This window comes from Haliaeetus albicilla, chromosome 1, assembly GCF_947461875.1.
Source record: "Haliaeetus albicilla chromosome 1, bHalAlb1.1, whole genome shotgun sequence".
NCBI classification, from domain to species: Eukaryota; Metazoa; Chordata; class Aves; order Accipitriformes; family Accipitridae; genus Haliaeetus; species Haliaeetus albicilla.
Genome location: NC_091483.1, coordinates 64,435,480 through 64,455,857, shown reverse-complemented (window position 1 = coordinate 64,455,857; position 20,378 = coordinate 64,435,480). Strand labels below are relative to the sequence as shown.

General features: G+C 37.4%; 1 long non-coding RNA gene across 1 annotated transcript in view; it reads left to right on the top strand.

Moving 5' to 3' along the window:
- The first annotated feature begins 219 nt into the window (after nucleotides 1–219).
- The window catches only part of LOC138685753 (uncharacterized), a 33,727-nt gene continuing 13,568 nt past the window's right edge, over nucleotides 220–20,378 (top strand). Inside the window, exon 1 of the long non-coding RNA XR_011325210.1 lies at nucleotides 220–716. This is a non-coding gene — a long non-coding RNA (uncharacterized lncRNA). The remainder of the gene's footprint in view (nucleotides 717–20,378) is intronic.

Below are 20,378 nucleotides of genomic sequence, written 5' to 3'. Positions count from 1 at the left end.
GTATCTGAGACATAATTTCCTTTGTCTCCTTATTGCTTTCTAGGTACTCACTGACTTTTCTGTCTCTTCAGGTACTGCCCACAGCAATAGAGTCTACTTTTTTCCTTGCTTGTCTTGCTATCCATCAGCCTTGACCAAATACAATTGTGAAACACGAGCTTTTGAGAAAAGATTTTAATTGCTAACATGGAAACTCTTTTCAGGCCTCTCTGTGTAAGAATATTTGGTCTCTGTTTCCAGTGCCCAGCACATGAAAGATGAGACAACTACTTTACTTAATTCTTCACATGAAGTCTATTAACCGCAGTGATCTTTTCAAAGTCATTAAGTTGTATTATGTTAAAGCCAATTAGCATTCCAATTTGTGGTAGCTGTTTTCTGGTTTGTGGTTTTCTTTTCTTTTTTTTTTTTTTTTCTTTTTTTCCTAAGACATCATTGTTCCTTAGCTGGTGGGGTTTTGTCTGTCTGGGTTTTTTTTGTTGTTTTGTTTTTGTTATAAAAGAGAGATTGGAATAATTAGAGAATAGAAATAAATCTAAGCTGAAAAAACTATCTTGAACATTTCAGTGTCAGAATTTCCTTTTCCCAACAGCGCTGAAGCTCTGAAGAACAGAGCAAACACCTGGCTATTGTGAACTCATGCTCAAAAGCAATGACTTGAAATCCATTCGCTTACACTGTTGAATATCCATGGAACTTTGTACTACACTGTACAGGTAAGAATTCATTGTCGTGACTGTTTCTTAGCAACTTTTGTGAGAAGTTTAATGTTTTGATGGGGTAGCCTCTTGCACTTCAATATTCTAATGTTATCTTGGTGGATTTGGCAAACTGCTAATGCTAAAACCAGAGTTCCTCAACTGGAGGGGATAGGAAATGGATCCAACTTCATCTGCTGTGCCCTTTCTGTTTATACCTCACCTTGTCTTTCACAACAAAGGCAAAGTTGATACTTTTTACAAGTTTGGGAAGGTATTTGCTATTCTGGAGACAATCTGAAATCTTTGGATGACTTTTTAAGAAGCGTAGTATTTGAGTATGAAAATTAAATGTGTACCTTACTTCTTAAACAAATTCTTCTAAACTACTTATTATGTCTCTGTCAACAAAATGCTTACATGTGAGCTCAACTCTGCAGTTCAAAGCATAGCTAGTATTATGTGGGGGCATACTAAATGGAAGAGAGAGAGAGAACAGAGGTGTAAGTTTTGTAAAAAGTATTGTCAGGAAGTTCTCTCAGGATTGAAATGGAGAGAGGGAGAGGGCAGAAAGAGTCATTTGTCACAGATTAGCTATCAGCCTAGTGAAGAGGGCACTGACCTTTGGGATTGAGGATCCTGCTTCCAATTCTAGCCCTAGAGCAGGCTTGCAAGCTAAATTTTGAAACTGAGTAATTTTTTTATTTTTCTGCCATAGACTTGCTTGTGTTTCTTAAAATGTGATTGGAAAATTGTATAAGGATGAACTACCAAAGGTAGACTTTTCTTTGCATATCATGTCAACCAATTGCAAAAGTACTGCAATGGGCGAAAGGCTCCACCCTTAAATGAAAAATATAGCACCTGGTTTTGCACAACATGCATATGCATTTACTTTGTGTATGTCAGAGACATCTGGCATCTTCCTGCCTATTATCACCAGAGCACTGTAGATACCACCTGGGTAGAATACCATGTTTTTATATCTCTGTATCTGTGAGGCATTTCTCCCCCTCCATCCCCCTGGAAGGTTTCATAAACTCCTCAACACTACTATTCCTGTTCCTTCCACTTCCAACAGGCACTTCATCACAAATGGCATTCAATATAGTATGTTTTGAGCACTGTGAAGGCTAATATCAGAGAAGGCCGTGGATTTTATACCCAGCAGCAGTGTTCTCAGTTATTATGATGGTAGAGGCATGTACAATACATTTCTAAGTACTTCAGAGACTAAAGCTGACCCTTTCTGGGATAACTTGCTGAAAGGTCTCTCTAGTGTCAGTTTATCAGCGTAGTTTTCTTTCTGAAACCTGTAATTGAGAATGGGGGGGGGGGAAGTACATTTTGCAGGAATCCTATAGAAATGCAAGTACTAAACTGAAGGTAGCAGTGAGCAAGGTTGCAATTGCTAGTGGAAGATGACTTGAGAATAAATTGGTTTTAAAAGCAGCAGTTTTATAGCTCCCTTCCTCGAGATAATAAAGACTTGGTGCAGGTTACAAAAATTCCATCATAGCAATAAAAGCTTTATGAAAATATTTGAAAACATCTTATTTTTATAGAAATATAGCTGTGTAAAATCTAGTGCCAAGTGAAACATCTAATGCTAGTCTAAACATAACATCCAACTAACGTTGCTGTCAATGCAATGCACATACCCCAAACAGGTTTGTATTTTGGATCTGTGCATAGTTTTAATTAGATCTAACTCCAGATATCATATCCAGGTGTGTAAATAAGTATTGCCTTGGAGTCTGCAGGCATTTTTGTATATTATTGGGAAATGGAATATTGTTATCTACTGTTAGCCTTGGATTAGAAATCTTGGATTAGAAATTATTTCCTCACTCTTGTGTTCTCTTTTGCCTTTGTTGATAAAATGTGTTCAATGTGATTTTCATGCATAAAGTAATACATGTACAACGGAATCCCCTATTCTTTATGCTTACAGTTTAGTGGGGATGTAGGAAACTCAGATTCAAGTGCCTACTCTGGCCTTCCAGCAACAGCCTGAATCTCCATTTCCCACATCATAGGCAACGACTCTAACCCTAAATACCCTAGTTACTTTGGGATGGAATGGTATTTGTGTCTCCATGGTTATGATCAGAAATATTATTCCAGATTTGAAAGTACTTCTTTTTTTCTTGGTCATCTTTGGAGGGGCAATGGGGGAGAATGTTCTCTGTGGAAAAAAAGAAAACTGTTCCACATCTTCAATCAAGATTGGGTTCTGCTAAAATGCAGAAGTCAATCAATATGCTAGTAATATTGAAATTCTTGTTTGTCCATTTGCTTAACTTCAGCAATAACTTTGTAGTAGCAAAGTGTCAGCTGTGTTCTGCATATATCTCAACACCTAACAAACCTTAGCTAACTTCATCATTCTCTGTTACACAATGTATTTTTACAAGCATTTTACATCCTCCCTGCCCAAAGGAGGGAGAGTCTAAAATTAGACTCCTAAATTGCTAGGTAGGTTGGGATTTTCAAAACCTTCAAGTGACTCATAATCAATTCTTATTAAATTAGTTCAGACTTCTACATTTTTAATACAGGTGAGAACACTTTCAAACACTGGGCAATAAGCCAATAAATAACACCACTGATTAGGAATGCTTTCGTGGTAGAAGAAAGACTACTAAGAGCACAATACATTATTAAGTTATGAAAAGTAGGAAAAAAGCTAGTATAAGAAAGATAAGGCAAAATGCCCTCTCCTACCGACCATTATGTTCAGTGTCAATAAACTACATGTCATATAAACAAATATGTGTTAGATATTAAAATAAAATCAATTTCATGGAAAAGCGAATACCCCATTTTACCTTACACCTTTGAAAAAAATCTTACTGTTGTTAGCATCCAAAACCTCTTCAGTGGAATAAACTGAAAATAAACTACATTAATTCAGTAGTCAGGCTTCTGACAGCCATAGACCAGGGAAATGTTTGTTGGTCTTTTTTCTTTTCGTAATACTTTAAGACTAATGAAAAAGTTATGGAGATGTCACCTTTAATTCAGAAAAAAACGTGTTCCTTTGAATCCCGTAATTTCATGCTGAGGTTAGTTAGTTATAAGGTAGAAGCAGACTACTAAGTTGCTCTACTTTAGCATTACTATTTTGGTTTTCTTTACTCAAGGTGTTTTTCATGTCTCTGATAATAAATGGACCTCCTCCATACTTTCTCAAGGGAATGGATGCTTTCTGTGCTTTGCTGATATTGTGGAAATGTAAATGGGAGTTAGCCATTTAGTAGGATTTGCCTATCATAAGTTTAGCACCGTGTTATGTGAAACAGAGAATCTCTAAGCATTAGGTGTTGTGTACTTTGAAATCACCCCTCTGTTTATTTTTTTTGTCTGTTTTTTTTCCAAAAAGTCATCTTTTATACCTGGTATATGTTTTTATATTAGAATAGCCACTTAAGCAGAAGACCAGTGACTACTGTATGAAAATGGTTTAACTATAATTAATTCAATATTACAGAAAGTCTCCAACTATGGTGGTGATGTGTTTTCTGTATTCTTCAACCCTTAAATTTTAGAAGAGATGAATTTGCACCTCCAATTTTGCTTAAGAGCCTAATATTGTATAACTGAAGCCATTCTCTGTGCTTTCTATTGTATTTAGCTTATCTTTTCAGAATGCCATGATGGTCGTGTTTTACAGTTCAGTAGGCAGACGCTTTCTGGAGGCGACTGGGTATTTCTGAGCACAGATAATGAATTGAGGAAACTTTAATCCATGGCCTGTTGCTTGAATTCTGTATCTAGTGGATAGCTGCTGAAACTGTGTCTTTCACGCACTGCGTTTGAATAAGTTAACTTGCGTACAAGTGATTGCCTACAGTATAGCTACTTAGCAGGCCAAAGCTTGCTTTCATGTTTAATTGCACTGAGAAATTGCAGGATTTCTTTCCAGTCAATTCCCTCACTTTTTCTAGAAAAACTTGTCTGTCTTGTAGGGGGAAATGGGGAAGGTGGGAGAGATGCATATAAATACTAGGTTGATTTTGCCTTCAGTCTAATGAAAAGTGGGCAGGTACTGCAGAAACTCACCCTTAAAAACTGAACAAACCTGTATCAAAGCTTTTTGTATAAAAATAGTATAGAAGAAATATCAGGAAAGGGCCAAGTTGACCTTGGAATGAAATTAGACTCTGAAAACTGTCTGTTCTCAAATAGCTGCTGTTTGCTCTCAGACCATTTTCCAGAGTAGCACAAAAGGCATTGTCAGAATTGATTGTAATTGGCCCTTGTTAACAGTCTCAATAAAAAGACAGACACTGAGTGTGCCTTAGGACTAAGTATCTCTTCTCTCCAAAGGTGGCCATCTCAGTAGATGCTGAAGAGTAATAATTTGCTGATTATGTGTCCACTATCTGATGTGATGAACAGAGTGCCTCAGGCTGCAGCTTCACAAAATGGTAAATCTAGCTTTCAAGTGGAAAGCAACAAAAAAAATTGCTCAAATGCAAAGCAAAGCACAGAAACAGTATAAGCTCACTCTGCTGTCTCAGCAGTTCTTGTTCACTCATTTAGCGTCTGTCCTCCCACAGCAGGCATAGATTTGGCATAAGTGTTGTATTGCTTGCTGTGTGGGTGGCTGGAGAAATATGTAATTGTGTGCTTGCACTTGATCCAGATCACATTTGTTCTGCCAGCAGGTCAGACAATACATATATTAAGTATCGATGAATGTTGAACCATGGCTTCAGATGTCCAAGACTCTTTCTCCAAAGTGCTCAATTTAAAGTTTAGTAGGTTTTGTTTCATTTATATGAAATAGCAGGAGCTATTTTGGACTCAGTAGCTGACTTCTCTTGCCATATATCTTTCCTGTAGAGAAGACCGATACAGTTTGAATTAAAAATTGTAGAAGAAAAATGGAATTTTGATTATTTAAATTTTTATAATTTTGTCAACATTTTTATTTTTCACACCTTTCTAATTTTGGGGGAAATTTAGCCCCCCCCCCCCCCAAACTGGGCAGGGTAAAAGTGAAAATTAGTTTCTCACAGAGTCTTGAATTTTCCTTCTTCTGAGGGAAAAAAAGAAGGAATCTCAGGAAAGCAATGAAAATGGAAAGACTCTTCTTTCCCTCTGCCTTGCACAAAATGGGGCAAAACATTGAAGGAAAATCCCTACTTAGCGTGCTTTTGATCCATCACCATTTCCAGCAGAAATAAATACCCTTGAAGAAAGTTTCAGAAAACATTTTTATTTATAAGCTCTAATTCTTGTGTCTTCTGATATGTTTCAAGCAGGAGTAATTCTTTTGATAAGGCATGTTTATTTAGGACCAGAAAGTCCTGAGCTCAAATCCACTGTCCTGGATATGTTCTATTATGACCATTGGTGAAGAAGTGAAATGGAATACCACAGCACAGTTTAGGATGTAATCCAGCAGTACCAATTCAACCAGATATTGCATGAAATCCTACTGTAAGACTGCTCTGGCACTCCTTAGACATTTTTTGAGAAATCCAGGCCAATAGACCTTATCTCAAGGAAAATATTGTAGTGTATATAACTTCTCCTTGCATAAGGGCTGCTGTTTTGCTTGTGTAGCCAATGAACTATTAGTTCTTGATTCTTCAGTCTATAAATGCCTTTGGGATATGGCTACCTGTGCTGTGCTGTTCTCTTTAGCAGTTTCAAAATCAGCCTTTGTTCTTGGGAGATGATAAATGAAAAAAATCACCCCAAAACGAGAAATCAAACTCAACTATATTTACATTGTTGGATTTTGTTTTTAGTATTTCCTGGGATGGTAGAGGGTGAAACTTGCTGCTGGTGCTGGAGTTTTCATTTTTCACTCTTGTTCTGATCTCCTTTCTCCAAAGTGGCTCAATGTCATCAAAAATATGGTTACAGAACTTCTTCATATTGGGACAGTTATGATTAATATATACTACAGCAAAAGGCTGCTAGGATATTACTATTTATCCTACCTTATTAAGTATAATAATCACATGAAAATGTTATTGCTTTCCCACTTGAATTTAAAAAGTAGAAAGTATCTAATGATATTTAAGAAACATGGTGAAATGCAACATACAGTATAAAGAATAAAGTTATTCAGATTTTACAGGCAAAACCAGTCTCCTTCTGGACTGTGTTGATGTAACAGGCCAATTAATTTGATAAAATGGTGCATCATTTGTAAGGTGAGATACTTAGGGTGAGGCAAATATGCCAATGGAAAAATTGCAGTTTCAAGGAGCCATGCACAAATGCTGTTTCTGCATATCACTAATTAGCATGCTACCTCAGGCTGTCCCAAATTAATCTCTTCTGCTGTGTGTACTGTATATAGCTAGTAATCATGATTGATTACTGAACAGAATTGTCGCAGAACCACTGAAACCATATGATAAACTTGCTGGAAGAGAATGAAGAATTTTGCTGTAAATGTTCTGTTAGCAGTGTAATATTGAAAAGTTTGGTCTGGAGCGAGGGCAGACTTTAGTGATGAATGGAGCTTGATTAGAAGCTGTAGAATTTTCTTTAATTGTTTTGTTTCCTTTTTAATGTTAAGATGTGACCTTTCAAATTTGCTCATGAAAAAGCAGTGAGAACCACATGTGTACACACTAATAGGAAATGCTCAAAACATTAGGGCATTCACTGCAAATGATGCTGCATGAATTTGTCTCGATTCTTTCTAATTACAGACTTGAACTTCAGTCATTTGAGTGCCTTTACTGCCATGCACTGTTTCCAGGGATACATTCCCCTTGTTGGGGCTGTTCCATTTTGAATAACTAATCAAACTTCCATTGAACAAATACTCTAACATCAATTTCTTGCATCTTAAAGTGCTCTAATCACTGCCATACAAACTCAGGCTGCCTCTTGATGTGGTTAAATGAATTTTTAATTTTATGGAGTAGAACAGATCCAAGAAGGAATTTGAGATCAGCTAATGGCCTGTTTGGTAGTCACCAACCTCATGTGGGAAACTGTGGCTGAAGTCCCTGGTCTGAAGAGGATATATAAAAGAATTGCAGCCAGGCAAGAATGGCCAAACCTTTTAGCCACTGATTATTTTAGAGCTGGACTTTCCAAGAAGCAACTCCTTCTGGGAAAGAAGCAGCATTGCATGATTAAAGGTTTTGTTCAGTGTTTTAGAACCCACCATGAAACCTAGTAACTCCAAACCATTTTTCCTTTGCTCTCTCACCCAAAACCAAATGAAAACATTTTCACAGGAATCTTCCTTTACAATCCTAATTAATATTTCTGTTGGTTTTTTTTTTTTGCATAGCTCTCTAGCAATTTTACAAAATAATATCAATTAAAAAACCCATGTACAACAAAAATGCAACCATGACCTCATTTTATATATTAGTGTATATTAATAACCATTCATATGCTAAATTTTGCTGTGAGGTCTGAGAGCAAAAATACGCCAAGGAGTATAGGTATTTCTTGTACTTGCAACTCCTACTGTGCGCTCTCACAAAGGGCAAACAGAACTTGCCCCTAATTGCTTGCATATGTGTAATTGCAATAGATTTTAGCTACCCTTTTGTCCTTCTCTGCTGTACCTCTGTCATAATAAGGCCCAGGAGGGATGCACAAATTAGCTTGTACAACATTATGGTATCCTAATGTATGAAACAGTTAAAACTTACCATTTTTAGCCTCTCTGTTACTCTGTGAAGTGGGAAACATCTAAATCCTTTTCTCACATATGTCTGGGATGGTTCTACTGTGCTTTATCTATCAATCAGGCTGGTTTCTTCAGTACCTTGCTGAGGGGAGTGAATACACTGGGACATACCAGAATAATGAGTAAGTCATGGGTTATGAGATTTGTTACATCTGTGGGCTGATTCCAGTATTACCCACCCTCTTCCCTCTGCCATTGTAAGAGAGCATGTCTTCTTTCCTGGTGAAACAAAATCTGACAGTTTGGCTTGTCCATCTTGAAGAATAATTAGAAATGTGCTGGAATATATTCAAGTAATTAACCTCCAATGATAAAGCTTCAACTTCAGGTAGAATCTACTCACTATATTGGTGAGAGTGTAAAAATTGCGATGATCAATAGTAAGGACTGATCAGCAAGCAAAGCCAAAAAAAAGCAAAAGCAAATTCAAGATACTGTTTGAACTGTTGTTTTTGTGTAGATTCCAGTACAAACAGGATACTCCATATTTGCCCCTGACTTGTTTTGGCCACGGAGCCTTGCTTCAGTGGAGGCTCTAAGGCACAGAATACTCGCCATTCATCCACCTGCGCAGTGGACAATTCTGGTTCCCGCATTGTTTTCCTTCTTTCTTTGAAGATACATGGGGAGCTTTAGCTGAAACAGTCCAAGAGGTGTCTAAGTGTGGACCCAGTTGAAATGGTGAGATACAGATGGCAGGCCTACAACTCTTCTGTTATGAGATTAAGTAGTGCTGATGGGACATCAGTAACCTAGGAAAAAAGTTCTGTGGAGCCTCAGATGATCATGATATAGCTTGTTTTAGATGGGACTTGAAGAGCAGGAGTAGGTAGTAGGAAAGGACAGAAGAAAGGAGCATGCAGGCTTAAGAAAAGCTCCAATAAGTGTCAAGCAGTCATGGAGATTTGAAGGAAAGGCAAAAATTTGCTCAGTACATTGTAAGCCAGTTCACAGGAAAGCTCCAATCTGTCTGGTGCTAAGAAAGCTAGGACAAAATTGTTGTGCCAAACATGCTTAACTGCAATAGATAAGGCAATGTGGCATTGTGATGTGGGCTGTCATGAGAGAACTTGCCCACATATAGCAGAGTAGAAGGATGGTTAGCCAACTGTATAAATATTGTTTTCTTCATTATATAAGATGTCCTCTTGTTTTTGGTTTTATTTTCATTTTTTTTTAAAGTTAATTCACTCCTCATTCACCACTTCTGCAACTGTTTCTTGCCTGAATATTGATGAGTAATGTAGGAAACACATTATGCATGCAGAGGAATACAGCTGACATTAAACTTTCAACAAGGAAAACTGTTCCACTTCAATACTCTACACCATATTATGTAGCAGACCAGCTACTTCAGCTCCACAGGAAATACCTGTGTAAGAGTTACTCCTCCTAGACAACAGGCCCATAATCATATGCCCATAATTAGGTCTGGTCTTTCGTCTTTGTTATTTAATGAAAGATAGAAATATGTGGTGATTTTGCAATAAATTAAGACCACTTCACTTTGGAATGTGCAAACTAATCTTACCCTATTTTTTACAATAAAGTTGCAAGCAGCTTAGGCTCTAAAAAGGTGGATCTTTTCCTTGAAAACTAGATGACATTTTAAGCAATTTCCATACTTTCAGGAAATGGCGTTAAGAGCTTTTATTTTCTAAGTGTAAAAATCACATAAAAGGAGGGGGAAAGAAAGACCTCATAAGGCATCACATAATGATTGTCAGTGAATATCTACAGACATCTGAGTGAGAGTATGATGGATAGGGGAGGCCAAGGTCCAAGTTTGTGAATGACATGATGACTTGAATGAGTAATATGCATACCAGACTGCAGCCTCAGCTATGAAGTTATTTAGTAACTGAATTGTGAAGGGGAGGTGGAATTAGGAAATGCATCAGGTGCTTGTAAAATGTCTGGCAGTGCTCCAGTGATCTGCTGACTTCTAAGGGAGATGCATGTAGGTCTCAGTGGCAGGAAGATTTCATCCTAGGATCAGTAATCCTCCATTTATCAGTCAAAATGTTGTCTGGTTCTCATGCATTTGCTTAATTAGAACAGATCTGGGAAAAGTTTTACTTCAAAACCAAAACAAAAAACGCTCTCCACACCCCACCCTCCTTATCCAAAAAAACCCCATAGACCGTAAGATAGCCAGAATGAATATTAGAAAGGTAGTTCAGACAAGGGGTTAGCCAAGGAAAAATCATAGCTCAACAGTGTGACAAGCAAATGACAGAATAATAGCCAGGGAAGGGTTTGGTGGCAGTAGAAAGCAATGTGGAGGTCGCTATAATTCTGATGGCTTCGCTACCTCTTGCTTATTTAAGAACATTCAATGGCTGTATAAGTACTAGTATATGTTGTAAACTCTTTTTTAATCATTTCTGGATTTTTAAAGTCACTCAGGTTTGTGGGAAAGGCACATGCCTGATAATTATGTATACCAGATGTAAAATGAGTGCTTGTTTTATCCAAAGTGAACAAAGCTGATATTTCACTGTGTATCTCTAGTTAACAGATAATGTCAATAGAATAGGATGTTATCACAGGATAATGGTCTCCTGCTGCTTGATAAGTGCTGAGTCGAAACCACAATGTTTATTTTCAAGGCAGGGGACATTGATCCTGTGACAACTTTCTATTTCAATGACATTCTTGCTATTACATTAGATTGATGCACTTATGACCATTTTGTTTAATGGATATTAGTTTAGTAAAGCGACAGCTGCTTCTTGTGTACCTATTCAATACACTAGCTACAGTCTGATTGGCTTCAAGAAAAGAACTTGTGTGATAAGCATAAAAGGTATAGATTTTTATTTTAAAAAGGGGACTCTCCTCTTATGAATGAGGTGCTTACATTCCCCCCCCCTTAATCTCTGTTACAAAAAAAGGTTGTTTACTTTGCAGGATTGCCTTTTGATGTAATTCTCAGCAACAAGAATTTCTTCTTGAGAAAAAAGGTAAACTAAGAATAAACATTGCTTTGCAAAATCTGATCCACTGAATATTTGAGCCTTTCAGCTGGGAGCTTTTCCCAGGTGGAAACTGGTAATTTGTTCTTTGGAGAAAAAACAAATAACGAAAATGCTTTCTGTACTGGAATTACTATTTTACTACTCTGGAGTAGACTATGTAACACATTAAAAACAGAGAGCAGATTAATTCCCAAGAGTAAAACAACCTTTTACTGTAAAACACTTTCACTGCAAGCCATGGAGTAAAGTTCTAGCATGAGCTCTCTCTCCTTTTTACATTCCTGAATATTTTAGTGTCATTACCAAAGCTGAACTTTTAATTTTTTGTACTTTGTTTCACCTTGTAAGAGAAGGCAAAAGGAGATTTTTTCACTACAATGAGTTTTAGGCCTTGGAAGAGGTTTCATACAAACTAGGTTGTTTTGTATGGCTGAAAGACAAAGTCTAGTGAACAAACATCATTTTGCCTTAAAAAAAAAAAAATCTTATTTGAGTAGCAGCTAAGGAAAGACCTACTTAATTTTTCAAAATTGTCATTGCTTTCATATGAGTAGCAGTGAAAACAAGAGAGGGAAGAAGAGAATAAAAGAATCTGATCCATATTCTCACTGGGGAAAAATGCTTTTCTGCAAATGTAATATCAACTGTGTCCAGCAGTAGTCCTATTGATTTTAATGGGTCAAAGTGTCCAATAATACTTTATTACACTGAAAGTGGATCGTATGAATGTGATCTAGATGATCTAGTGGACTAGCAGAGGACTTAATTATTTGTATTTTCTTGTAAGTGTAGTAATTCTACACCGCACATTTATGAAAACGTGGGAGGAATAGCGCATGCATTTGTACATGTGTGGGAGAAAACGAAGGGAAAGTAATTAGGTGGAACCTCCCCACACACAGTCAAGAAGCACAACATCATGTTATATTTTATTAAATTACTTCCTTTAGAAAACCTTTGTGAAAACTTTAAGATAGCTTACTTTGGAAGGGCACTGTAATAAGCAAACTACAGATGTAGTTTGGATATATGCCAACTACAATGTCTGATGGCAATCAAAAAACTTCTGATTCAAAACATGTAAGAATGTGCTTGGTGATTTTTCTTTCAATCTAGATCAGATACTGGAAAAGAGTTTCTCATTCCAGCATTTCTACTTACTTTTCTCCTTGAAATCTATAAAATGATACAGAAAACTCTTTGAAATCTGCAGAAAGACTGAATTTGGTGTAAGAGAGGGGTGAAGGCTGGCTTAGGTAATGTTAATACATAAATCATAAGCCAAATTTTCTGCTGATAAAAGTTATTTTTTATTTATAGTAACTGAGAATCTGTCTGTATAGTTTTTTCTCCTAGATGATTTCTTTTTTTCAGGTGTCTGTTATCTTACATAGCTGTAGAAAGTCCACCATTTCCTTTCAATGAGAAATCTTCTTTTTAAGGACCAGACAATGATTATCAAGGGCTATTTTCCAACACATCAGAAGGATTAAAATTCTGGTTGTCTTTGGTTTGGTTTGAGCTGATGGAGATAATAACATAAGAACACTTTAAAGTGAAAAACTAGTTTTAGAGAGCAATAGACTTTTGAAAATCTTGAAAAAGGAGATGGCCTGGATTCAAATACTTTTAGGCAGTCAAAGGATTATTTGAACTCTCTAGTATTGCCATTTATGCATTAAGAATCATGTTAAAAACATCTCAGGTGACAGCTGGGTGTATCAAGGCCTGATGAAACTGCAACTATGAGACAACAGTCCTGAAAACTGGATTTTTAACTCCTAAGAGATATGTTATGGTGAAATAAGAAATTATTCTTAGGCTGCTGACAATACCAATGTACAAGTACTTCTATACATGAAATTACTATAGAAAGGATTAGGGACATAAAAAAAAAAAGTCTTGGTTTTGCTCACTAAATCACTTGCATTTCTTCGGACTATTGGGTCTCATCAGTCTTCCTTTGTGCCACAGAGAAGCTGTGTGAATGGAGACACATCTTGTCCAGATCACATTGTCCAAGTATACCTTCTCCTAGGCGTAAATGCAGGGCTCAGTGAGACAGAAGTGTTTCACTGCCTGGATCTGTTTTGAAGTTATAATGGGACTTCTGGAGTGATCCAAAGAGACAGAAGGCCTTTTCCAGACTTTCTGTAGGAAATAATTTCTGCAGTATTTCTCATGAAGGAAATAGGCCTCGTCTATGTTTTGTAGAACAAAGAAATCAAATGACAGTAAGAAAATTTCTAACTGCCCAGCATTGATTCCTGCTCTGAAAGGTTGATGATCACAAGGCCCAGAAACTATTTCAGCTGTGAAATGGGAAACAAAGGTTTTATGCAGGTAAAAACCAGTGTCGCCTGATGGTGATGATTAGGAATTGGACCTGTTTTCATCCATTTCACATCCTTGGAATAAAACTGTCAGTTAAAAGCAAAGCTAAGTCATTAGTGCCTTGGCCCATCCTGATTCCAGCTGAGTTGCACTCCTCTTGGAACACTTTGTGAAGGATGTTGCAATATGCAGAAGCTCTGAGGTGTGCAGTGAGATCCACAACTTGTATGAAAATGGAAGGGAGAAACCAGAGCAAAATGATTTGGGCCTTACTCTCACTGTGGACAACCAAAAAGAGTGGGGTAAGGAAGACTTTTAGCAACTTTAAGTATATGTGTGTGAGGTGGTTGATCCTGAGCAGAACTGAAGTCTTAGACAATGAAATACTGTATAAAGAACCATCTGTCTAAGAAATAGTCTGCTTATCAGAGAGATGAATTCATTTACTACTGATAAAAATGACATATCAATCTAACAAGATACCTGTCAAAACTATCTCTCTGTTCACTTCCTAATCTGGAAAATGTGCCATAACCCTATAGATAAAAAGAAAGACATAAGAGAATAGTTGGAAATTAGCCTGATTTGTACCCACATGCTTTCATTTGCGTCCGCGGCTATCAAGTGATTGACAGCATAACATAAATCAAGATTTTTTTTTTTACTTATTAATATAATATGAACTGCAAAAAGATTAAAGTCTCATTTACATAACCTGAGATGAAAGGAGGTGAAATATTATAATTATCTTTTCAAGCTAAATTTGCACTGCCATTTAAAATTAACCTATGCAAATGACAGGTTAAACCCCAGGAAAGCTCCAGCTCTGTTTGAAAAAAATACAATCAATTTCCAATCATGAGTCTGTTTCTATGCTAGCCATTCAATTAGTCACTTGGATCCATATATAGACACCAATATCATTAAAATTATTTAATTTTTTGGCCTTGTTTTGTTCTTGGCTTTTAGCCCCCCAAAGATGCTCAGGTTGTGAATTCTTCATCCTTATTTGCACTGAGCAGCACTCTAAATGTTACAAGGATTATCTATACAGTAATCTGATGTGTTGCTTAGCCTGAGTGAGGATAGTTAAGCACAATTGTGTTCACAAGTAAGCTGAGAATCTGTATTTTTTACAGTTCATAGGTGTATGGGATGACTTTGGTAAGATTTGCATGAGAAAGAAGACAGTTTCTTAAAGGATCCCACTCCTGTTGTGAGTCAGAGAAGAAAGCAGGGATATATATATATATTTTTTAGCAGAACTGAGGTTCAAGAACATATCAGCTAAGAACCTTCATTACACCTTGGTTTATACATAGTCTGAAAATATTTTCAAAAAAGAGACCCTACATTCCCACATAATTCATCCCTGGCATGGGAGGAATTCGAATGTAGACACAGACAACTGTCCTTACTAAACTGACATGTCTGACCCAGTGGGTCTGAGAAAATCGAACACATTACATGAGCTATGACCTTGGCCTCAGTCACGTGCCCCCAAGGCAGATATTTCACACTTGGCATTTAGTGGCCTCCTTAATCATGGCCAGTCTCAATTTTTTATTAAGGGTGAATAAAGAGAGAGACATTTTAGTGAATGCAGGCCAATGCCTTAATCAGTGCAGTAGGGTTTCATGGGAAGGAGGACTGGACTGATCTGGAAGCTCATTTGTATGTATGAGGGATTACTGTGCCTGAGACTTCTGGGCCAGGAAATGATTTTCACTGCTTCTGCAGAGAAAATAACCCTACAGCGGTTCTTGTCTGTCTTATTGGTAGTGCCTGCAGAAGTTAAGTCAGAGTTGGAGACATTATTGTGAAGTGAACCCCCCTAAATTTCCCAGTTGATTACTTAATTTTTCAACATTTGAGATGAGTGGAATTTGAAAGTTGTGTAAACAGTCAATTTTGGTTTGGCAGCCAATCTACACCAAATAGTTCCACAGGCAAAGGAGCAAGAGGCCTGGTTTATGATGGGTTTATGTCTTATGTCTCCTACGGCATCTTCCCATCCCACTGCAAGAATCTCAAACTCAGCACTGAGATATTTCTAGATCTCTTCTGTGTTTCTGAGGACTATCCTCATACTGTTGTCAGTCCCTCCGAATCTCAACCTGCTTTCTGGTTTACTCAGTGGGTGAGAGACGGTGTACTTGCTATGGCTCGTCTAGAGAGCAATAAGTGCAAATTGACCAGATAGGTGGTAAATATGTGTTGACCAGTCCAGCAGTGCTTTCAAATACTAAGTTCTCTCTGCCTTTTCTTCAGTGGGAGTACTAATATGGTCTTGTACCATCTTGTGAGACACCAATTTTCACAAATATCGTGTACTAGCTTTGAACTCGGACTGTCAAATTTGATAGAAATTAGTCAATGAGAGAGAGGAATATGTGACACTCTGTGCAGTCATGTCAGATGTTTCCTTGCCAAATCAGACTATAAAATTAAGGGGAGGGGAAGGGAAAGAGAAAGGGAGAGAATTATTCAAATAGTAATGAATGGAATATTTCTTGCTGAAATGAAAGTCTGAAACATTTCATTTAGTTTGACACAAAAGGTTCTATTCACCGTGAAATAAAATATTTTGTTCTGAGGCACTTGTGAGAAAGTAAAGAAAATGAAAGACTAGAGTCAAAAGCTGACAGTGGAAAAACCTTATCCTTGCAAAACAAGTACTAAGAGCTATCTCTACATAGCGTTAGAGATCTGAATTGTACTACTTCTATATTTGGAAGGGGGATTAACTCCCATTTTTCACCTTGTTTTGGCACTGCTCAACTATCCACACCATTAAAGTATCTGAAATTACTCTTTTAGTTCCACTTTTATAAGATACTTTCCTGGTCACAATAGGTGTGCATGAATATGCACACATCAGAGAGAGAGAGAAGATTTGTTTATAAGCAAACTAAAAGAGTGTCTGCAGATATGGAGAGGAAATGAGAATATTTCTACCCACTGGAAATATTGTGTTTGACACTCAGGCTCTCCAGGAATGAATATACATATAATTGTAGGGAGAGAACTTTATTTGGCTTGGTGTGGAGGTTAAGGTATTGTTGGCCAGCTGAGACTTTGTATCAGGTACTGACCATTTATGGACAAGCATTTATCATTTAGGACTACAAAAATCATAGTTCTTACTCTGATTATTTTTGACACAGTTACCAAAAGTTTCTTTGCACTTCCGATCTTAAAACTTAGAAATAATCACCTGAGGTGTTATAGTACTGAGGTGTCATACTGATTTTTTTGGTACTTTTATATAAAGCTTCTCAAGCTAGAGGTTACTGAGTTACTGGTGGCTAGGTCTGAAGAGGTGGGAGGAATGCCCTTTGAATTTCTGCTTTAGCAGCCCTGGAATGCTGAAATGCTCCGCCCTAACTCCAGGTCTTGGGAGGGTCAGGTGAAACTAGCTTTCCTTAAGAAGCTAAAGGATAAAGATGAAAAGATTTAGTGACTTGTATAGTTCATTTGCCCATGGGAGGGGGCAAAGAAAGGGCAACTGCAGGTGTTAGCCTGAAACTCCCAGCTGGCCACCATAGAGAATAAGGGAATAATTGCTCCTCTGTACCATTACCCAGCAAGAAGGGAGGTCTCCTTAGAAGCTTTTATTAAAGAGAGTCTTTGGCACGTCACATTAAAGAACATCTTGCTGAAAATGGAGTTTGTGTGTAATGCTGTCAATAAGAGTTTTACTGTCATTTATTTAAAAACTTCTGTGATGTGTGGCCACTTTTACTGTTTTCTTCTAGAAGGACAAATGACTCCATCCCAAAAATGCGTATCTGAATATTTCTTTTCCTAGAATATGTTCTGTTCTGAACCCAGTCTGTTTTTCTCTGGCTTTATAATAAGATGAGTTAAGTCACTGCCTGAATATAAGTGAACTGTGATGCTGTCAAAGTCTGAGTACTGTATCTTCTTATCACTGATCTCTGATTGGTTTGATGAAATGACCTGAATGATGCTTTTGTGTCATGTCTTTTATCTGTTTTTTTCCTTGTTTAGTGAATGTTATGTTGAAGAACTTCTGGTGATATTAGACTTCATAAGATGGCAAATCCACAATTCATCTACCCCAGTGTCATGGTTTCAGCCCAGTCGGTAACAAAGGACCACGCAGCCACTTCTCCCGCCCCCCTCCAGTGGGATGGGGAGGATAATCAGAAGGGAGAAAAGAAAAACAAAACAAAAACGGAACCTTGAGGGTTGAGATAAGGACAATTTACTGGGACAACACAATAAGAGAAGTGACAACAACAGCAATGGTACTAATAAAAGAATATACAAAATGAGTGATGCACAGTGCAACTGCTCACCACCTGGAACCCAACGCTCCGCCACTTCCCCCACTGAAAGCTGAGCACACTCCCCAGCCCGCTCCCCATTTATATATTGAGCATGATGTCACATGGTATGGAATAGCTCCTTGGCTAGTTCAGGTCAGCTGTCCTGGCTGTTCCTGTGAAAATTAACACTATCCCAGCTGAACCCAGGACACCCAGATAACCTGGAACTCCAAAGTCGAGGTTTTGAATGCTTTACACTGAGTGCTACATTTTTCAGTCAGCAGTCTCACTCTGTGTACCCGTGACCACAATACAGTGGCATGCAAGGTGCCCAAAGGAACCCTGAATGTGTTACGTCATATACCCTAAGAATTACAGGTGGGATAACATGCTCTGGTAAAGCTAATACCTTCTGCTGATAATTAAGAGTATCTGTGCTTGCCATTGTTTTTTTAGAAAGATTGTGAAAAGGCAAGGTGCACCTTGCATATAAAGGGTCTTTATGTTCTCCGAGTGTTTCACTTATATATCTGTTGCTTCCAGATTACAAGTGTCTTGCATTTAGCCAGACTGTAGAGCAAGTGAAACAAATACGGACATACTCAAATTCAGTGTGCGTATAGTCATCAACCTGATCATATGGCATATTTCCCAGTTTTTGAAAATTGAGCTGTTCTTCAGAAAATGATATCAATCAAGAATCAAGTCCTCTAGTACCTGTAAGAGCCATACCAAAATGAGAAGTTACTGAGCTGGATTGTACATTCATGCTGTGTCTTCATCTTTCTCTTTACATCTTTTCTAATGAGTAAAATGATCTACTCTCCAACAATGTGCACAGTGCAGCTGATGCCTAAGTGCTATTGTTACCTCAAAGCTTGCAGGGAGTCTGTATCTGCATCATTTACACATGAGTTTGAGCTTTGGGAGGAAAGTAAGTTTCCAGTTATATAGGAATAGTCTTTTTTCTCCAAAGAAATTAGAAAGACTGGAGAAAACTAGAATACTTAGTATCTGTCCTCATTGTCTCTTACCAGCCCTTTGGTAAATGCTGTCCTTGGAGAGTAATTTCAGCAGACTCCTGTAGTCCTTTATGGTGTCTTTGTAAAGGACTAAACCTTGTGCAAATAATCAGAGTAAGGAAAAATGATCCTTACCAGCAGATGCTGCAGTAAATGCAACAATAACAAGTGCAAAAGTTTTCCCCAAAGCGGAAAAACGAGACGTTTGCTCGTCAGCGTTTTGTGATCTCTCTGCATTGCCAAATTTCATTTACGTTAGAATCAGTTGTAAAGGGTAATAGTGAAACCACTGAAGAACTGACTGACTGGCATGGTGGTTTAACCATAATTTTATTTTATAATAGGTTGAAACACAATTTTTAATTTTATAAAAAAAGATAGGAGTATTCCTTAATACACATTAATACTTAAGTACCAAAATCACTTACAAATAGCGTAGAATTTTCCTTTCCATATTGACTTTTTTTTGCTTAGGCTTAGTTTCTAAAGGTCTGCATTTTATTCTGTCTGTAGTCTGAAAAATTTAAATTCTGAATGTATCTACAAGAATGATCATAGACCATCAGCAGCAAAGGAGGAATACATTCTCTGGGTTATCACTTCAGCACTGTGTACACAATATGTCAGAGTCTGAAACTTTCAGATTAATTACTAGTCCTGGCGATGCTGTATGTGTTTTGTTGCCCTTCAAGCTTGCAATTAATATTCAGACAGTTGTGAAGGGAGGATAATTTGGTGATTTTCAGTTTATTCTTCCAGGGAATAAACAAGAGAAGAGAATACATATTTCTCTTTTATTGCAGCTCAGAATCAGTTGATAAAGTTGTGTCTGCAACTGTACACAATCAATGTCAGTTAGAGTACAACTTTATTAAAGTTTTTTGAATTTACATAACTTTCAGCACCATTACATGTATAATTTATCATGACGATGCAGTATCGTTGTAGGGTATTTATAAGCTTTGTGCAGTGGGGCAGAATTTCAAACCTGGTCCTTCATTAAAATTTAATTCAATAACTTAGCTAAACTAGGTGAGCACTGATAGCAAGAACACCAAGAGCTTTACCAGTCCTTTAAATGAAAATGTTCTCTGTGTTCAGCGCCTCTGCAACCCTGCGGGACAAAGTTTAATGTGCTTATGAAAATGTGTTTACCTTCAGCATGCTCACTAAGTTTTTCTTCCAAACTTTTTTACTAGCCTATGGTATGATGTTACAGCCAAATGGGTGCAGATTTGAAGTAGTTCATTAAAAAAGAATTTTTAAAAATCACAGGGATTTTGCTTGAAAAAGGAAGTGACGAGGAAAACCTGAGTTTTTTCTGCATTTCCCTTTTTTTCAGTTTGTGTTCCTTTGCTAGCCAT